At 43.2% G+C, this 17,023-nt stretch overlaps 1 long non-coding RNA gene across 3 annotated transcripts in view; it reads right to left on the bottom strand.

The window, feature by feature from the left end:
* The window catches only part of LOC113594514 (uncharacterized), a 79,774-nt gene that overhangs the window by 38,435 nt on the left and 24,316 nt on the right, over positions 1-17,023 (bottom strand). For all 3 annotated transcript variants that reach the window (XR_008296404.1, XR_008296405.1, XR_008296406.1), the window contains one exon: positions 13,049-13,946. This is a non-coding gene — a long non-coding RNA (uncharacterized LOC113594514). The remainder of the gene's footprint in view (positions 1-13,048; positions 13,947-17,023) is intronic.

Raw genomic sequence — 17,023 nt, 5'->3', positions numbered from 1 at the left:
AACACTAATTTTACAGACTGAAGATGGGAAAAGTTCACAGAGGAGGTGCTGTCTGCATAGGCTTTTGAAAGAGGAAGGGAACCCACAACGTTTAGCACAGTGCTTTACCTATATCGGGCACTAGCAAATGTGTCTTGAATAAAAAGCTAACACACGTGAACAAAGAACTAGTTTTCCAAATGAGCAGAGTGAAGACTTAGGGAAACACCTGACATCACAGCAATTCCAACACAAAAAATTCTGTAGGGTTGGTGTCGAAGGTCAAACTGGCCACATACTGCACAGGCCTTAAGAACTTCAAAGCCTTGAAAAGTCAGCCTCCTCATTCTATACCTGTGAAGCAGCATGGGTGCCCAGAGAGTACAGAGCAGAGGGACATGGTCTTGGGTTGAAGGACAGGTGAGTACAAGGATAGAGCTCAGGGCAAGGGCTCACCCATCAGAGGAGAGAAGAGGGCAGAGCTGTCCAGGACTACAGCTAGACAGGTGGTTCTAGACCAGTGAAATGCAGACAGTCGTCCACTTCTAAAAGTTGTATTTTCAGACAACCTTCCTGTTCATACAGCACACACCAACACCATAACTGCCTTTGATCTACCCAGGAAAGACTTTCCTCCATGAGCTGACAAATGAACACTTTGAACTATTTAATACTAGCACTTGCCAAGGTCCATTCTAACAATGTCACCACCTTGGGCTGTACAGTAGTGTTTAATGCATAAATATGAGTGCAATATTGCAAAGATCTTCAAACGGGTTCTGGAGAGCCCCCAGGGGGGCCTCTGAGACCCTGTGTTCCTCTCCCCTTTCCAATCGAGATCACTCCATTTCTGTATGTTTTGCAGACTGGGATCCTGGGAAGACTTTATTTGAAGAAAATTCCATTGTTTGTTTGCTTGTGTTTTTCCACCAAACCACTGTGTTATTACATTTTGTCCTTTTCTTAATAAAAATGGGAAATTGGAAAACGGTCTTGACACAAGTGAGAGAAAACATAAGCCTCATAAACATATTACAATCAAAATTAAGATGGAAATCTTTAAGATCACCCAGAGCAGCCGAGCTTCATTTCAATTCAATGTTTAATGAACGCATCATGGGCCAACCAGACATGTGATTAATTGTGAAGGGAAAGAAGTGAAAGATTAACGTACAAAATATCAATAATGTATTGTTGAAGATTATGACTAAAACTAAAGATGTAATTAGGGATTTTATGATATTTCAAGCTCTCTGGAATGGGGCTCTCACCACGACACGAATGTCTGTATCTTTCACACATTTAAGGTTAACACATACATGTTTTTTAGCAATGCGTATGTGTGTACAAACCAGAAGACTATTTGCAAAACCAAAAATGTTTTCATTAAACTCATGAGTTAATGTCTGCCTCCAGCAATGCATCTTGAATATTCTCATCATCTACAACATACAACATATCTTTTCTTTTGGTTGTAGTTTTACTTTCAATATCCATCTCATAAGGTTGGTTTCGATCCAAATCTGCTTTCTTTAATTCTTAATTCTGGCCTTTGTTTTAGCTAAGAATTTTAATCACTCTAACAAATCAAGAAAAAAAGCTTCAGAAATTCATGGCAAATATCTCTAACACTGGTCCTATTCTCCTTTCCTTCTTGTTTCATTTCAAATTATTCAAGTATAGAGAATTTCTGATCACCACAATAAGAAGCCAATAACAGTGTAGGAGCTTGTTATGAGGAAATACATCTAATGGAGATCTACTATGCCTTGGCAGTGAGAAAAACAAATATTAAGACAAATAGAATCATTGTGCAGAAGCATGATCTCCCCTTCAAACATTACGAGAATGAGAAATCTAAGAAGCCTTAATGGGCAAATATTTGGATGGGAAGCATCATAAAACCTACTTTTCCAGAATTCCACTGCCTTCCTATGTCTTGCATTTCTTTGCTTCCTGAGTCCTTTCAACAAATAGCCTGTCTCTCTGGAAATATTCAGCAATACAACAAACAAGCATAAAACACCTATCATGGACATTACACTGTCCTAGGTGCTATGTAAGATCCAGAGCTGAGCTTATCTGAGAGTTTATAGTGTATCAGGGGAGCTAATTCATGTAATCTAACAAAATGTAAAAATATACAAGTACTTAAAGAGAGAAAAAGATAAGTTTTTTTTTTTTTGAGAAGGTAGCATTTGAGCTGGTTTTGAAATATTGGTAAGATTTAGACTTGCAAAGATGAAGGCATCCCTAGAAAGGGAACTCATGAATAAACATGCCAAAATGATAAAGCACAAAATAGTTCAGAAAATGAAACCCAGAACTTGGGCTTTGCAAACTGACTCAGTTTCAAACCCTAGCTGATTAAGCCAATTCAAACATCTTCTTAGAAGGCACAAAGGACTCTTTCCTCTGGGATGTTGAAACATGACGTTGGGATGCAGACATGACTTCTGCATGTTGAGGCAGCATGTTTTATCCCACACTGCCTCATTCTTTCCCTCCCACCCTGTGCTATGTTTATGCTTAGTTACTGACACATACAAAGCCACCTGCCCAAGGGCATCCATGTTTCAGAGCCCGGATTCAAACTGAAATCTCTATCATTTCAAAGCCTCTGCTCAGCCAAGATCAAGCTGCCCACATCCCCTTGCCTCCCCCACTAGAATCTGTCTTCTTGACTTTTAACTATCCTGGGAGCCCAGCATCCACGCATCCCACCCACACCTTGCTAGGCAACCAGCAGCTCTGGGAAAAAAGAAGAAGCTCAAGCTTCATTCTGCCAATTGGCCTTTGTTCTTTCTACTTCTTGGTGCAATTTTAAGTCACAAACAAATAAGTAGCCACCCCATGCATTGCCTCCACCTAAACTTCTCATCTGTGTCAATTTATAATAACATATGGAAAATGCCAACTGAACCGAACATTCAACATCTTGAACCCAGTAAAACAAGAAAAAAAAATTTAATATCACAATGACCTACGTTACTATGATACATCAAGATATATTCAACCACCATTTGGGAAATATTTCCTCCCATGGCAGGGAAGAGAAAGTGAACACCCCCCTTGCCAATGAGTGATGGGCTACTGCATAGTGAGAGAAGTCACCTTCTGTGACTATGTGTGAAGCCATGAAGTCAGCCCTTTCCAGGTTTCATTAACATGGTATCTTAGCTCAGGCTGCTGTAACAAATTACCACAGAGTGGCTGGCTTAAACAACAACCTTTATTTCTCACAGTTGTGGAGATTGGTAAGTCCAAGATCAGGGTGCTGGCAGGTCCCGTGTCTGATGACAGCCCTCTCCCTGGTTTGCAGATAGTCATATTCTGGGGTAGCCTCACAGAGCAGAGAGCAGAGAGAAAGAGACCAAATTCTCATCCATGAGGACACCACTCACAGATCTAGCACCTCCCAAAGACCCCGCTTCTTAATACTATCCCATCCAGTTAGGATTTTAACATGTGAATTTGGAGCAGACACATATACTCAGTCCATAACATGTGGTCTTTGCAATCACTCTATAAGGAAGGTTGTTTTCATCTTGTTTACATGTGAGGACTCTTCAGCTCAAAGCAGTTAAGTGATATGCCTAGAGTCATATCACAAATTAGTTACCAAGCAAGAAGCAGAAATTCAAACTTGGCTTTGTTAAAGCCTAACTCCTAACCTCTTGTTCCTGTATAGAGATATGTCCCAGTGCGGGTCCTTCAGAATCCACTCCACAGTGTCTCCCTGTCTGACCTCTCCTTTCCAAACTCTGCTCTTTCTACCCTAAGCTCTCTAACTTGCCAAGATTTGAGTGCTCACAATGTGCTAAGTACTGTTCCCAATGATTTAAAATCACTTAATTTTCACAACAGCCTGATGAAGTGGGCGGAGCTGGTGCTCATATATGAATTGTATCCATCCTGATGGGCCAGTGCCATTCATGCCAACCAGTTCCTATATACTTTTAGTATCACTCCTGGAATGCACACTATAATTATGCCTGCCTACGAGATGGGAAAGGTGAGGCTGAGAGAGGTAAGGTGACACAGCCAAGGCCACATGGTTGGGAAGTGGCATCAGCAAGATTGAAACCCAGGTCACTTTGGTGGCAAAGCCCATCCCCACACCTCACTCCACATATCTCTGAGGCCTCTGCCTATTCCAACGGGGCCTGCATTCAAATAGCTCATCTGTTTGTCATTTACCAACCCCATGAACTCAGAGGAACAGGGAGCTTCTGTGAGCTTATATTTCCTCATCTGTACAATGGGGCTACAACATACAACGCAAGTATTTGCCATGAGGTATACATCTAAATACAGTCACGAGCATGGCTGCCTTTGGCAGTCACTGAATTATTATTGGTGGTGGTGGTGGTGTTACTTGTTATTGTCATTTCAAAAAAAAACTTCAAAAGGCGTTTCAGATTCCTTATGACCTATTTACCTCATTGTTCCTCAAACTTAATGTCTTCCTGGGCCCCTATCAACAGTCACATAAATAGGAAATGTGTTTCCATTTTCATGCTCCTGATCACATTGTTCTCAGTCTGCCTTTCCCATCTCTCTACCTATGGAAAAAGTTCCTAATAAATGTCCAACTCAGTGTCAATGCCACCTTTCAAAAGAAGCTTTCTCCAATCCCACCACCAGAATTAATCATCTTAAATTACCAGTGCACATCACTTTTATCTCCAGTGAACAATTTTTTCATTTACTTTTCATTCATTCATCTCCCAAAAGGCTACAACCTCATTCTTTCACGTCTGCATCTCCCACAATATCTAACTGAATACCTAGAAGAGAGAAAAGGAAGAGAGGGAGTGAGCAGAGAAGAAATGGTCCAGAGATGAGCCCAATGGGGGATAAGATAGGACAGATGCTGGGCAGAGCCCAGAGAAGATGTCTGGCTGGCCAGAGCTGTTGTGTCACCAATATCCTGGGTGTCATGCATTAAAATAAACCTTGTGGGCTCTAGTCAGCCATGTGGATACTAATTAGCTGGGTGATTTTAATCAAGTCAGTTTACCTCTCTGGGCCTTGGTATCTTTAATTGTAAAATGAAAGAAATGCACTAAGTCTCAAGGGACTCTTCCAAGACTGAATTCCATGCATCCATGCCCCACCTCCAGACACACTGCCATCACACATAAGCTTGCAATGATCATAGTGTGGTGTCACTGCCTGGCTCCTCCATGAAACTCTGAGCTCCTGCAAGAGATGTATCGTGCAGTGGATCTTGTTGGCTACTGCCTCCTTTTCACTCAGCATTATTTTGCTGAATGTATGAATGAATGATCTGAAGGAATGAAGAGTTCCAGCAACCCCAGAGCAGAAATCTGGACCCAGGAAGAATTGGTATAGCAGTGATTTTATGGCTCCTGGTGACAGAGTTGGATGTGAACAAGCTGCCCATATTTCCCAGTTTGCTGGGACAGTTCCGTTTTTGTCTATTGTCCTAGTGAAATTATTATAGCATCCCCTTTTTTCCTCACAAGGGTCCCCATTGGATGATAAGTTAAACGGTCACCCAGGAATGAGGGAACTTAGTGTTTTCAGTACTAACCATGCACCAGATGCCTGAATCAGCCATTCTCCATGCATGTTCTTTTTCAATCTACCTCAGAACCCTTAATATGAATGTTATTATCCCCATTGTCCAGATAAAGAAATTGAAGCTCTGTAAGTTGATACAAATGGCTGAAAACCTCAGAGCCACTAATAAGTAAAACAGACTCATATCCCAGACTGCCTGAATCCAAAGCCCTGCACTCTCTATGCTGCCATGTGGTTGGATCATGGGGAAGATGAGGAAATGAGAAAGATCATGGTTCTCTAGACTCAGGGTGAGATTTCTCCCACTCTTAGCTCTTTTGTTACATTCCCTCTATTTCTAATTTCTTTCTCCACTCCCAAACCCCAGGATGGCCGCAGTTTCAATTTTGGTGAAGTGGTCACATCTCTCCTCTTTCCATCACTCTTTTTCTGCTACCTTAGGAGACTAAAGCTGTAAGAGAGTACTGTGCTCTATAACTCAGAAGGAGCCACAATGTTGTTGAGTATAACACATGGCAGGAGTTAATATTCATGGTGCAAGACAGGATGTGTGCAGAGAAAGCAGACTCAGAGGCAGAGCAGCACTGGGGTTTCTCCCCAGACGCAGCTACAATGGAGAAGGACGTGGGCTTTGTGAGTCCACCTGTGTGGGTTTGAGTCCCGATCAACCACTTCTGCCTATTTGATGTTAGGCTAATTAGGTAGCCGTTCACAGCCTCAGTTTCCTCATCAATAACCACCCATTGCCACTTGGTCAGAAGACTTGTTCTCACCAGCCACTGGTTGACAGGGACAGTGCAGTTAAAGCTTAGGGTCTTAGGGCTCCCCTGCCCATGAACGAGATTCCCCGGGGCAAATCCTCTGTCCTCTCCCTGGTTTCCAATGCATCCTCTGGCTAGAACCCAAAGACTCTTGAACCTCCCTCCCTCCAATCTCTCCACCATCTTTCCTGGTCACCCTCTCATTCTGATTCGTGGCAATGGCCTTCTGCTTTGCCCTTCTCCCTTCCCTCCACCAATTTATTCTCCACTCGGATTCCAGATGGATTTCTTTTAAAGTGCAAATCTATTCATATCACTTGCCTACTTAAAATTCTCCAGTCGTTTCCTCTTGCCCTCAGAATCAGTTCAAACTCCTTGGAGAGAATTACACAGCCAGGGTGCCCTCACCCCATCATTTCCTGCTCTCCAGCCAGAGTGAATGTCTCTTGGTTCCATTAAGGGGCCACACTCACCCTTGCCTCAGGGTTCTCATGATATTTTTCTCTGTTCCTGGAATGTTCTTCTCTCCTGCCCATCCTCCACCCCACTCACTCACTCACTCATTCCTCATCTGGTTAACTCTTTCAGGCCATTTAAATCTTAGCCTGAATCTCGCCTTGAGGATGAGTCTGTCCTTACCTTATATGCCAACCAAGGTCACCCAATTATGGGTGTCAAATCCCCTTGTAAAATTCAGGACACTCTGAATGACTCATTCAGGGCTCTCTTCACCTCCAGACTGAACCCCCATGGGAGAGGGGACCACCTCTCACTTGCATCCTGCTATATCCCTACACAATGAGGAATCAGAGGCAAGGCAGGAATCCCATTTGTTCATCCACTCACTCAGTCATTCACTCATCAGTTCTTTCCATTGTGGTAGAGTGGGCATTTCTCTCCTCTTTCCATCACCTGCTCTCTGCTACTGCCTACAAGAAAGGACTGTGCCTTGAACTCAGAGAGGAGAAAGACTCACAGACTCTTTGAGAGTATCACCTACCAGAAGTCGACCCTTAAAGTGTAAGAGGTTAAATGTCTTTAAGGTCTTGAAGCCAGACCTTGGTGAGGACTTCTCTACCTTTTCCCTTCCTTTTAATGGCAACATGTGAAATCCTCAGTCTGCCCCATGCCCCTTCCCAGCAGTGGGACCATGTGGAGCAGGGAATGACACAAGTTTAAGGTAAAACACTGGAAGCAGGCAGATTTAAGAAAAGAGTAATGGATGAAAACGGGCAAAGGCTCGTGTGGGAAGAGAGGGAAAGGAAGAAGTTCTGGGTGTGTCCTGAGAGACTCCAACTAAATCCCCCATCTAGAATTGGACTAGAGAAGCCATCAGAACATCTACCCCCCTGTGGATTCTGGATGGTTTAGAATATTTGTATTGCTTAGGCCTGATCTAAATGTTTGCCCAAATTCCCTGTATATGCTCATAAAGGGCTGATCATTTTGTTTGTAGTTCTCCTTTGGCAAACACTAGTGGCTATCCACCAGAATCCATGTATTCCTTCTTCCATAGGAATAAAATTTAAGCATGGGCATTTCTAGGTTATGCCCACATTTCCCAGACCTCCTTACAGCTAGCTATGCATGCTAAGTGCACGACTAAGTTTAGACCAATGGGATGTGAATGGCAGTGACATGTGGACCTTCTGCACCATCGCCAAGTCACTGGTCCTAGAGAGTTTCTAATTCCTTTACCATGAACAGCATCACAGGGGGACCATGCAAATGAGGACAAAGCCTTAAGGAATGCACACCAATAACATGAAAGAAAGGAAACTGGGTCCATGAATGGCCACATGAAGTAGAGCAGCACATCAACCCTTACTATTCACCTCAGGGATGTTTCATGAGAGTACAATAAACTCCTCTTCCTTAAGTCATGGTATTGAGGGTATCTTTGTTACAGCAGGTTAGCCATTATCCCAATTAACAGATTTCGGGCTTGTTTCTTTGTTTTCCACATCAAATGTGTAGAGCTGGGTTTTCAAATCATTGGATGTGTAAAGCAACAAGGAACTTCCAGAATGTGTGTTTTCTCTTAATACCATATAGTAATCCTAACAGTGCTCCCTTGGGACTCACTTAACCAGGCAAAGGCACACATGTTGAATTTCATGCACATTGAATTTAGATGCATTTTGAGGCTCTTATGAAAATATATACAAATTATATCTATATATCTATCTGTTATAGCACAGTTGATATGCAAATGACATTCATGTTTTAGCCCAAAACCTGCCTTCCCCAAGAAGTCTTCTCTGAACTCTTCCTACAACACTAACCAGTCTCTCTTTGTGCAGCCCTGTTATGCAATCGGTCTCCCTAAGTATCCTCCACTTTCCTGGATAGGCATCTGTGTACAACTTCTCTCTTCTGCCAGTTTATACACTGATGTCTCTTCACTCATTGGCTTATTTTTTTAGAGAGAGAGAGAGAGAGAGAGGGTGAGAGCAGGGGAGAGGAGCAGAAGGAGAGAGAGAGAGAGAGAGAGAGAGAGAGAGAATCTTAAGCAGATTCCACACTCAGTGTGGGGTCCGATGTGGGGCTCAAACCCATGACTCTGGGATCACGACCTGAACTGAAATCAAGAGTCAGATGCTCAACTGACTGAGCCACCAGGTGCCCATACTCATGGACTTATTGAGGACCTTTATGTGCCAGGTACTGTGCTAGGTGCTAAGGTCAGAATAATAAATGACACAGATGTCTATCCTCAGAGTCTGGTGGAGGGAGAGAAAGACACGGATCAGATATGACAATACAGGGGCAAGTACTACTACAGTGACATGAACAAAGTAGTTTGAGGACAAAGACAAGGAACAACTAACCACTGGGGGGATTTGAAAGTCTTCATGGAAAGGGGAGTTATTTGAATAGTCTGTAATATCTCATCCAAATACCATCACATTTTTTTGGTATATCAACCAGGAATAGTCATAAAATAACACCAACACATTACTAGTATGTATACTATTCCATTTGATCCACACAACCAGCTCTGAAATATGGGTGTTAACATTGCTCTATTTTTACAGATGGAAAAACTGAGCTCCATAATCTTTGGCTCTCTCAGGGTCACTATGTGAGTGAATGGATTTAAGCAAAAGTCTTTGGGTTCAAAAGTATGTGAGTTTTCCACCCTTACCCCCTCTTGGCCTAGCTTCTTGGGGACTGGCCTTTCATGCCAGCAGTTTATCTGGTTTTGATTTGCCATCTCCCTCAAATGCTGTCTTTCACCTCTATCCCTAAGCTCTGTATAGTGCAGCTTCAGGAGGGAGATGCCTCATATCCCCCCAATGGCTGATATAAATTCCCACAATATCAGAACCCTGGAGCCTGGTTATCTGAGAGAAGGCATCAGATGGCATATTTTAAAAACTATTGACTCCACCAATTAAACTGTTAGGGATTTAAATTTCCCATTATAATTCTCCCAAAGTCTATCCTATTAGAATGATGAAGACATTACTAAAAGTGGTGTTAAATATGCAAGATCCAAAAACACATATAAACCAAGAATAGATTGATCCAAAGGAGGCCAAATACATTCCGAGGACAGCATACCTACCTACTTTCAAAAAGCAAAGAAGAGTCATCTATAACTCAGAAAAAATAAGCAACAATATAATCCTTAACCTTGTTAACAGGGCGGGGGTGTAGGGGGCAAGCACAAACTAAAATGACACAGGGTATTTCACTAGTTTTTTTTTTTAAATAGATGACGCATATTGCAAAATTGGGATTAACCATTTAATTACAAATACGTTAAAAAAATAAATATTTCTCAGAATTTACCAAGATGTTGACAGTGAATATAATTAGGTAATGGTCATTTTTCTCTATTCCCTGAAACTTTAAAGTGCATGTATTATTTCCACCAAGAAAGAGAAGGTGGGGGTAATCAGGAAAAAGAAGGAGGTATTTAAGTATCCTAAGCAACATTAAAGAGGAAGGGATGGAACAAGAAACATATAAGCCATATAAAGACCAAGAGAATATCGTAAGGAAACAAGTCCTTGATCTTTGTGCCAAGATTAAGGCCATCTGGTGAGTCCTATGGAGCCCTTCTCAGAATAAAGTTCTGAGTATACAAAATAAATGCATATGCTTACAAAAGAAACAAATTATATTGAAATAAAGCTAACAAAATGTTAAAGCACACAAATTCGAGACTAAGTGATATGTGTGCTTCCTTATTGATGCCTGAAATAGCAAGTGGTGGGCCTAATAATAAATAAGTCATAATAAATAGTATAATAATAATAAATAAGCACAAATGATATTTCAGCATATCTTCCACAACTGTAGTAGAATATGAAAGCTGATACTACTATGGTTTGTTATTCACATTCATCACCAAAAGACATCCCGAATTTCAGTTAGCAATAAGTGAAAATAATAGTGCTGTTCTTTTTCATCCACACTCATGAACAAAGGTTGGAACCTCGGTTTCAGAAACTCTATAGAAAGACCGTATTTCAGGATAATGCCATTTTGGCTAGACAAGAGAACTAACATTTGTTAAGTGCCTACTATGTACCATGAACTGTAATATAAAACATCATGTTCATTATAAGCCCACTTTTCCGTTTACCCTCCCTAGAGGACATTGAGAGTGATAATAAGATAAGGTTGGGAAAAGAGGCTCCTCTGTTGAATTGGGGCCATATTAATAACATTAAATAACAGCCCAAACAGCTATCCTCTGTCAAGGTTAAATACTACTAAACAATTCACTCCTAAATTCCTATGGTTGACTACCATCAGAATCCAAAAGTCGCAATCAAGAATTCCAAGTTTATGATCTTTCTTCAAGCCCTAATTGTCTATGTTTTAAAAGCTAGAGACATTGAACAGGTGCTTGGCACACAAAACAGAGGGCCGATAACAAGGGCAGTTGCCCCACCAAACCCACAGTGGGAAGGACAGCAAGTCTGCTGTATAGGATGGGGAGGGAGAGAGGGAGGAACCTGGTGCTCTGAGAAGTGAGGTGGGGGAACACCTCACCCCTCAGTGTTATATTCTCCAAGAGATGCTCTGGGTGGGAAAGAAAGACCCTAAATTCAACAGACTTTACAGAGCATTGACCTTCTGCCCAGCAATGATTCATCAAAGACTACAGGATCTCCTTTCTTCCCCAGGGAGCCCTACTGTGCTGCAGAAAGTCCTGCATACAACTGGCTTTACAATGGACTTGAGCTGAGGCTCTGCGGGTAGAGTCTGGATTTTCTGTTATTTGGGCCTCTTCCCTAGGTCATATCAAGATACTTAAATAAGAGACCATCTTGTGAAATGTCTTCAATCTAAAAGCAAATGTTTAAATTGCGAGATCAGAGGAAACCAAAGGCTCAAGAAACTAAATCAAACATGCAAATTCAATTTAAATACAGCAAAGAAAGCAACTGGTTACAGATGGTCACGTGGACAAATGGAGTCTAGTTGTCTATCTGGTCGCTTTACTTATTTACTTATTTACAGGGCCATCTTGATGCACGACAGGCCTTCCTGAAGACTCTGTGTATCTGCAGGTAAATCTAGCACAGGAAATGGCATAAGAGTAGGAAGCTCAACAAATATTTGCTGAATCCAAATTGATTTTCCTAAGAGCTGACTCCTCTCCCTCTTACCCAGCAGTAATGTATCCTGAGGTTTTTTCAGCTCTCTTGCAGGCAGGCTTAGCCTGAGGCTACAGACAGAACAAGGTCAAGGTTAATTAGGAACAGCCAAAATTCCCATAATGACAGGATTCAGGACTTCTAAGGACAAATCCTCAGAGTTCATGTACTCTAAAGTTCTTATTCCATGGAAGAGGGAGCAGGAGCCTCAGGGGACACCCAAGGACTTGTCCACTGGCTTACAGTGGGGGTGGGGGATTTAATCAGTGACCACATGCAGGCTTCTTAGGAAATTTGAATTCCATTCAAAAGTGTGGAATATTTACCTGAATATTCAGATAAGAGCAAGTCAGGAAACAATTCTGCAACTGCAGTTTCTTTGAATGCACCGTGAGTTCTTTCTCACAGTTCTGCACTCCCTTCTCCTACTGGTTTGGCAGGAAAAAAAGCACACAGACAGTGACAGTAATAATTATTTGGGCAACTAGCAGGAAGTGTCCCCCTAGAAGGCACCGGGACACAAGCTGCAGGGACGAGAGACACAGATCCTGTCTAGCCAAGATTACTGTTGGATCAACAGCATTGTTAGTGGGAGTCCATGAAAGAAGCTGCCCAGTATGACACTGGTGTTTCATGTCTCAGATGGCCCCATGCACTTCTAAAGAAGCTAGATCCAGAGGGAAAGAGAGAGGCTGGCCCAGCCTGGCAAGAGGGAGGGTGAGACCAAGGAGCAAGCTCTGTTTGTGGGAGGGACTCGCAGCAGCCAGGCCCTGCACAGGCTCTCGAGGCTGTAACCTAAAGAAAAGTCAGACCTTGCCCCCAAGAGGACCCCTGCAGACATCAGTGCTGACCCTACAATAACAATGCTACCACATACAGCTGTCCCCCACTAGTCTGAAGGGGACACGTTCCAGGATCCCCAGGGATGCTTGAAATCGCGAATAGTACCAAATTCTATGCATACTATGTTTTTTCCTATGCATACACACCTATGGTAATGCTTAATTTATAATAAGGAACAGTAAGAGATGAATAACAATAACCAATAATAAATAGAACAATTATAACAATATACTGTAACATAACTTAGATGAATGAGGTCTCTGTCTCCCTCAAAATACCACATTGTACCTTACTCACCACTCCGATGATGCTGATGCTGATGATTTGAGATAACAAATGCCCATGTGATGAGATGAAGTGAGGTAAGTGACGTAGGCACTGTGACGTGGCATCAGGCACGTTCCCAGTCCCTGCTCCAGGCCCAGTGAGTCAGAATCTGGGCAGGGGCCCAGCAGTCTGTGTTTTATCCAGCGTGGGTTAGATACTGCTCTAGTTGATGGAGACACCCAAAGGACACTGCCTCAGTGGGCCCAGAAAGTGAGGAAGGGACCAGAAATTTGGGCAGTGGTCGTCCCTGCTGGAGGAGGACATGAACAGCATTAAGAAGCCAGAGGAGCAGGGTACCTGGGTGGCTCAGTCAGTTGAGCATCCGACTCTTGATTTCGGCTGAGGTCATGATCTCAGGGTGGTGAGTTCAAGCCCCGCGTTGGGCTCCATGCTGAGTGTGGAGCCTAATTGAGATTGAGGAACAAGTCATGGTAACAGAGGAAGTGAGAGCACAGGAGACAGAAGCACAAGGAAATTCATAGGGTCTTTGGGTCCCAGGTTGTTTGGAATGAAGTGCTGTTGGGGGAGGTGGGAAGGAGAAGAAATAGGCTCATGTGTGGGGCCTCCCCATTCCTTCTTTCCCTCCTGCGGGCTCACCAGACCCTTCTTCAATTTCCTCCCTGGGCAGTTCTAGATGACCATAGGGAGCACAGAGATAGGACCAAGTGTCCAGGTCTACAGTCATCCCAGGAAGGCTGCAGTCAGTGGACCCTCAGGAGACAAGCCGGTTCTGGAGATGAACACTTGGGAATCACTAGAGGTTTGATGGTTACCAAGACTGAGCTCTGGAGCACCTGCCTGGACTCATGATTTCCATCCTACATGCGCCAACCATGTGACCGCGGGCAAACTTCTCAGTCTCTGTTGCCTCGTGTACAGTGGAGATGGCAAGAACAGAACATACATTTTAGGATTGTGATGAGGACAAAAAGAAGTAAATGTAAAGCCTTTAGAACAGGCCCTGCATGGTGGTATTAGCATCAATTATGAGCGACTATTAATAGTATTATTTCCTTTTCATTATCCCTGAATGTGGTGAGATTTGAAGGATTGGATCAGGTCCTCTGAGATGAGAGGACCAATGGGCTCTTTTACTCTTTCTGCTTCAGCAGCGTTAACTCAGGCCCTGACCTCTGGAGCCCTGCATTGCTCTCCTCCTTCTAGCCTGCACCTCTTCTTCCCTCCCTGCCCCCCCATCATTGTCTTCTCAGCTGGACTCAGTTGCAACCACCCAGGATATCAGGACATATTCAATGGGTGGCTGGGCTTGAAGACAAATCTCTAGGAGGAGAAAAATGTCTTTAATCCATATTGGGGCTGATCACCTACTGGGCATAAAAGCCTGGGAGACAGAGTCCCTGGCCTCCAGGACCCCCCTGGCTGGAGGTAGAAGGTGGTGTATACATGCACCATATGAGTACTAAGTGAAAAAAGCCAGGAACGGGATTCAGAGCACAGGAAGAGGCCCAAAGGAGAAAACTTTATCTCTGACTAGAACCCTCCCCCCACAGCCCACTTACCAATTTGTGTTCTCACTCTGGAATTATCAAAGCATAAGAAATCTGCTATTGAAAAAGAAAATGCCAAGATCGGGCAGAATCCTTTTTTTTTTTTTTTAATGTCCCATCTTTTCTAATCTGGGTTTCAGAGGCAGGGCCCACTGGCAGGAGGAGAAAAAAGCACAACCCCGCGCTGACAGGCAGTTCTCCTAGAGCATGATGGGAAACAGAAAATAGCCCACAAACAAGGCAACATGGGGCAGAACCGCAGCCGGTGCCTCCAGCGGCTTGGACTGATTGCACTTCTGGTTTCAACCCTGATCAGTTGGATGGATGGATGGACTAAAATAGAATCCCAGAATGGGTTCTGAGAACTAAATAGAAAGAGAAAGGCCCAGAGGCACAGACAGGACTCCCCCCCCAGAGATACAGAGGTTGTGGGGAGAGGAGGAGAAACAGTGAGAAGAAGAGAAAAAAGACCCCAAATGGGAAAACAGCCAAGGAGGAAGGGCCTGGGAGAGTGGCAAATGATGGAGAGAGCTCATAACTTCCTTCTCAGCCTGTCTGAAGGAGCAGAGAAATTGGATCACGAAAACTGGTGCAAGAAGCTAGAAGACGGGCCGGGAGAAGACAGTGTGTCTGATGACCCAGCCTTAGGCTTGGAATTAGATGATGATTCTCCCCAACACAGCACCGAGGTGAGTGCCCCTCTGATTAGGAAAGAGTGTGTTCTAACATCCCCGCAGGGCAAAGGCTGTACTTTTTTGTTCTCTTTCCAACCCTGAGAAAGGATCCTGTCTCCCCAGAGGTCGCATTCACTGAGACGCGTCTGGGCAAACCAGAGGCTTCAACAGCATGTCCTAACAGCACCGGCTTTTGGGTAGGAGGAATAATGAAACACCTTATTGGCAAAACAAATATCAAAGTGCAAAAGGACTGCTCAGGCAGAAAATGGAGGGAAATCTCTTCCTTCTGTACCCAACCCACACGCAAAGTCTTTTCCAAATTGGGTGCTCTTTTGGTGTTGAACTTTTTGGGTGTTTTGTTTTGTTTCGTTTTTGTCTTTTTGTTTCTGTTTAGAGTTTAATATAAGTTGGTTGTTGCATTTTATGTGAGACGTATGGTCCTATTATGAATATAGAGTAGCTAGTGATTGTGTCCTCAGACCATCAAAAGGGACTCCCCTTCTTCATTCCATTTATCTCAAAAAATGAAGTTTCTTTTTTATTTAAAAAGTAATAAGGGGTGCCTGGGTGGCTCAGTCAGTTAAGCGACTGACTTTTGATTTCGGCTCAGGTCATGATTTCAGTTTGTGAGTTTAAGCCCCACGTCAGGCTCCACACTATGACAGTGTGGAGTCTGCCTGGGATTTTCCCTCTCTTTCCCTCTCCCTCTCTCTCTGCCCCTCCCGTGTGCTTTCCTCTCTCAAAATAAATAAATAAACTTTAAAAAAATTAAGTAATAAATACACACTGTACTGGAACAAAAAACAAAAGAGGAACTAACCCTAGTCCCACAACTCACAGAAAATTATTTATATCTTTTTATAATTCTTCCCAGTCCTTTTGTCCCTACATACGTACTCTTCCATTTTTAAATTTCTTTCCTGAAAAACTATCAGAGTACAGCTACTTGCAATTCTTTTTAAAAGGATGTAGTAGATGGATTCTATTTTTGGCTGCCGAACATCTGTTTTGCCTTCCTTTGATAACTGTGCCCATATCTTTTGGGTATTACTTTTCCACTGACTATACCTGGTGGGAATGTCACTTGGAATGTCCTGTGTGCCCCTAACCATGAGGAGGGAATCTGACCCAAGTTAGGCCAATCAGATGCTGCCTTGCTGAAATTTGAACCTTGACTAAAGTGGGGGGGGGGGGGGGGAAATGAAAAAGGTTGAAACTCACGCATCACAGTGCAATTTCCAAATAAGACTTTTTCTGTTGTTCTTGCCACTTCTATACCTCAACCCCCTTCTCCAAACTTCTAGTCAATGCTAGGACTAGAAGGGCATGACCCCGTGCCCTTTCAGCAAATTTACTTTTTGCTTCAAGCAAGAAGAATCCATTTCTGCTGTTTGCAACCAAAGAACCCCCTGTGAAAATGTGGCTAAAAAGAGCATAGGAACCAGGATACAAGGAAAAATCTGCCAACTGCCCTGCTATCACTTAGCGAGCATTGCTATCCTCCCAGGATACCACATCCTTGTTCACCAAGTTCCTTTAATTTAGTCACAGAACCAGTCTCTTATGCCAGGACGCTGATACAGTAAATTGGTTGTCCTAAAGGCCTTGATTTTTCACACCTCCATGTAAGCATGCCACTGGCAATGTGACATTTTAGCACCTCCTCTAAGGAGAGAGAGTCTATTTCCCCATGCTTGAATTAGGCTGGCCTTGAGATAAGGCCAATAAATGCAGAAATGAAGATGGGGACATCTGGGTGG

Source organism: Acinonyx jubatus, chromosome B1 (genome assembly GCF_027475565.1).
Source record: "Acinonyx jubatus isolate Ajub_Pintada_27869175 chromosome B1, VMU_Ajub_asm_v1.0, whole genome shotgun sequence".
NCBI classification, from domain to species: domain Eukaryota; kingdom Metazoa; phylum Chordata; class Mammalia; order Carnivora; family Felidae; genus Acinonyx; species Acinonyx jubatus.
This window is presented reverse-complemented; position numbering and strand designations above follow the sequence as displayed.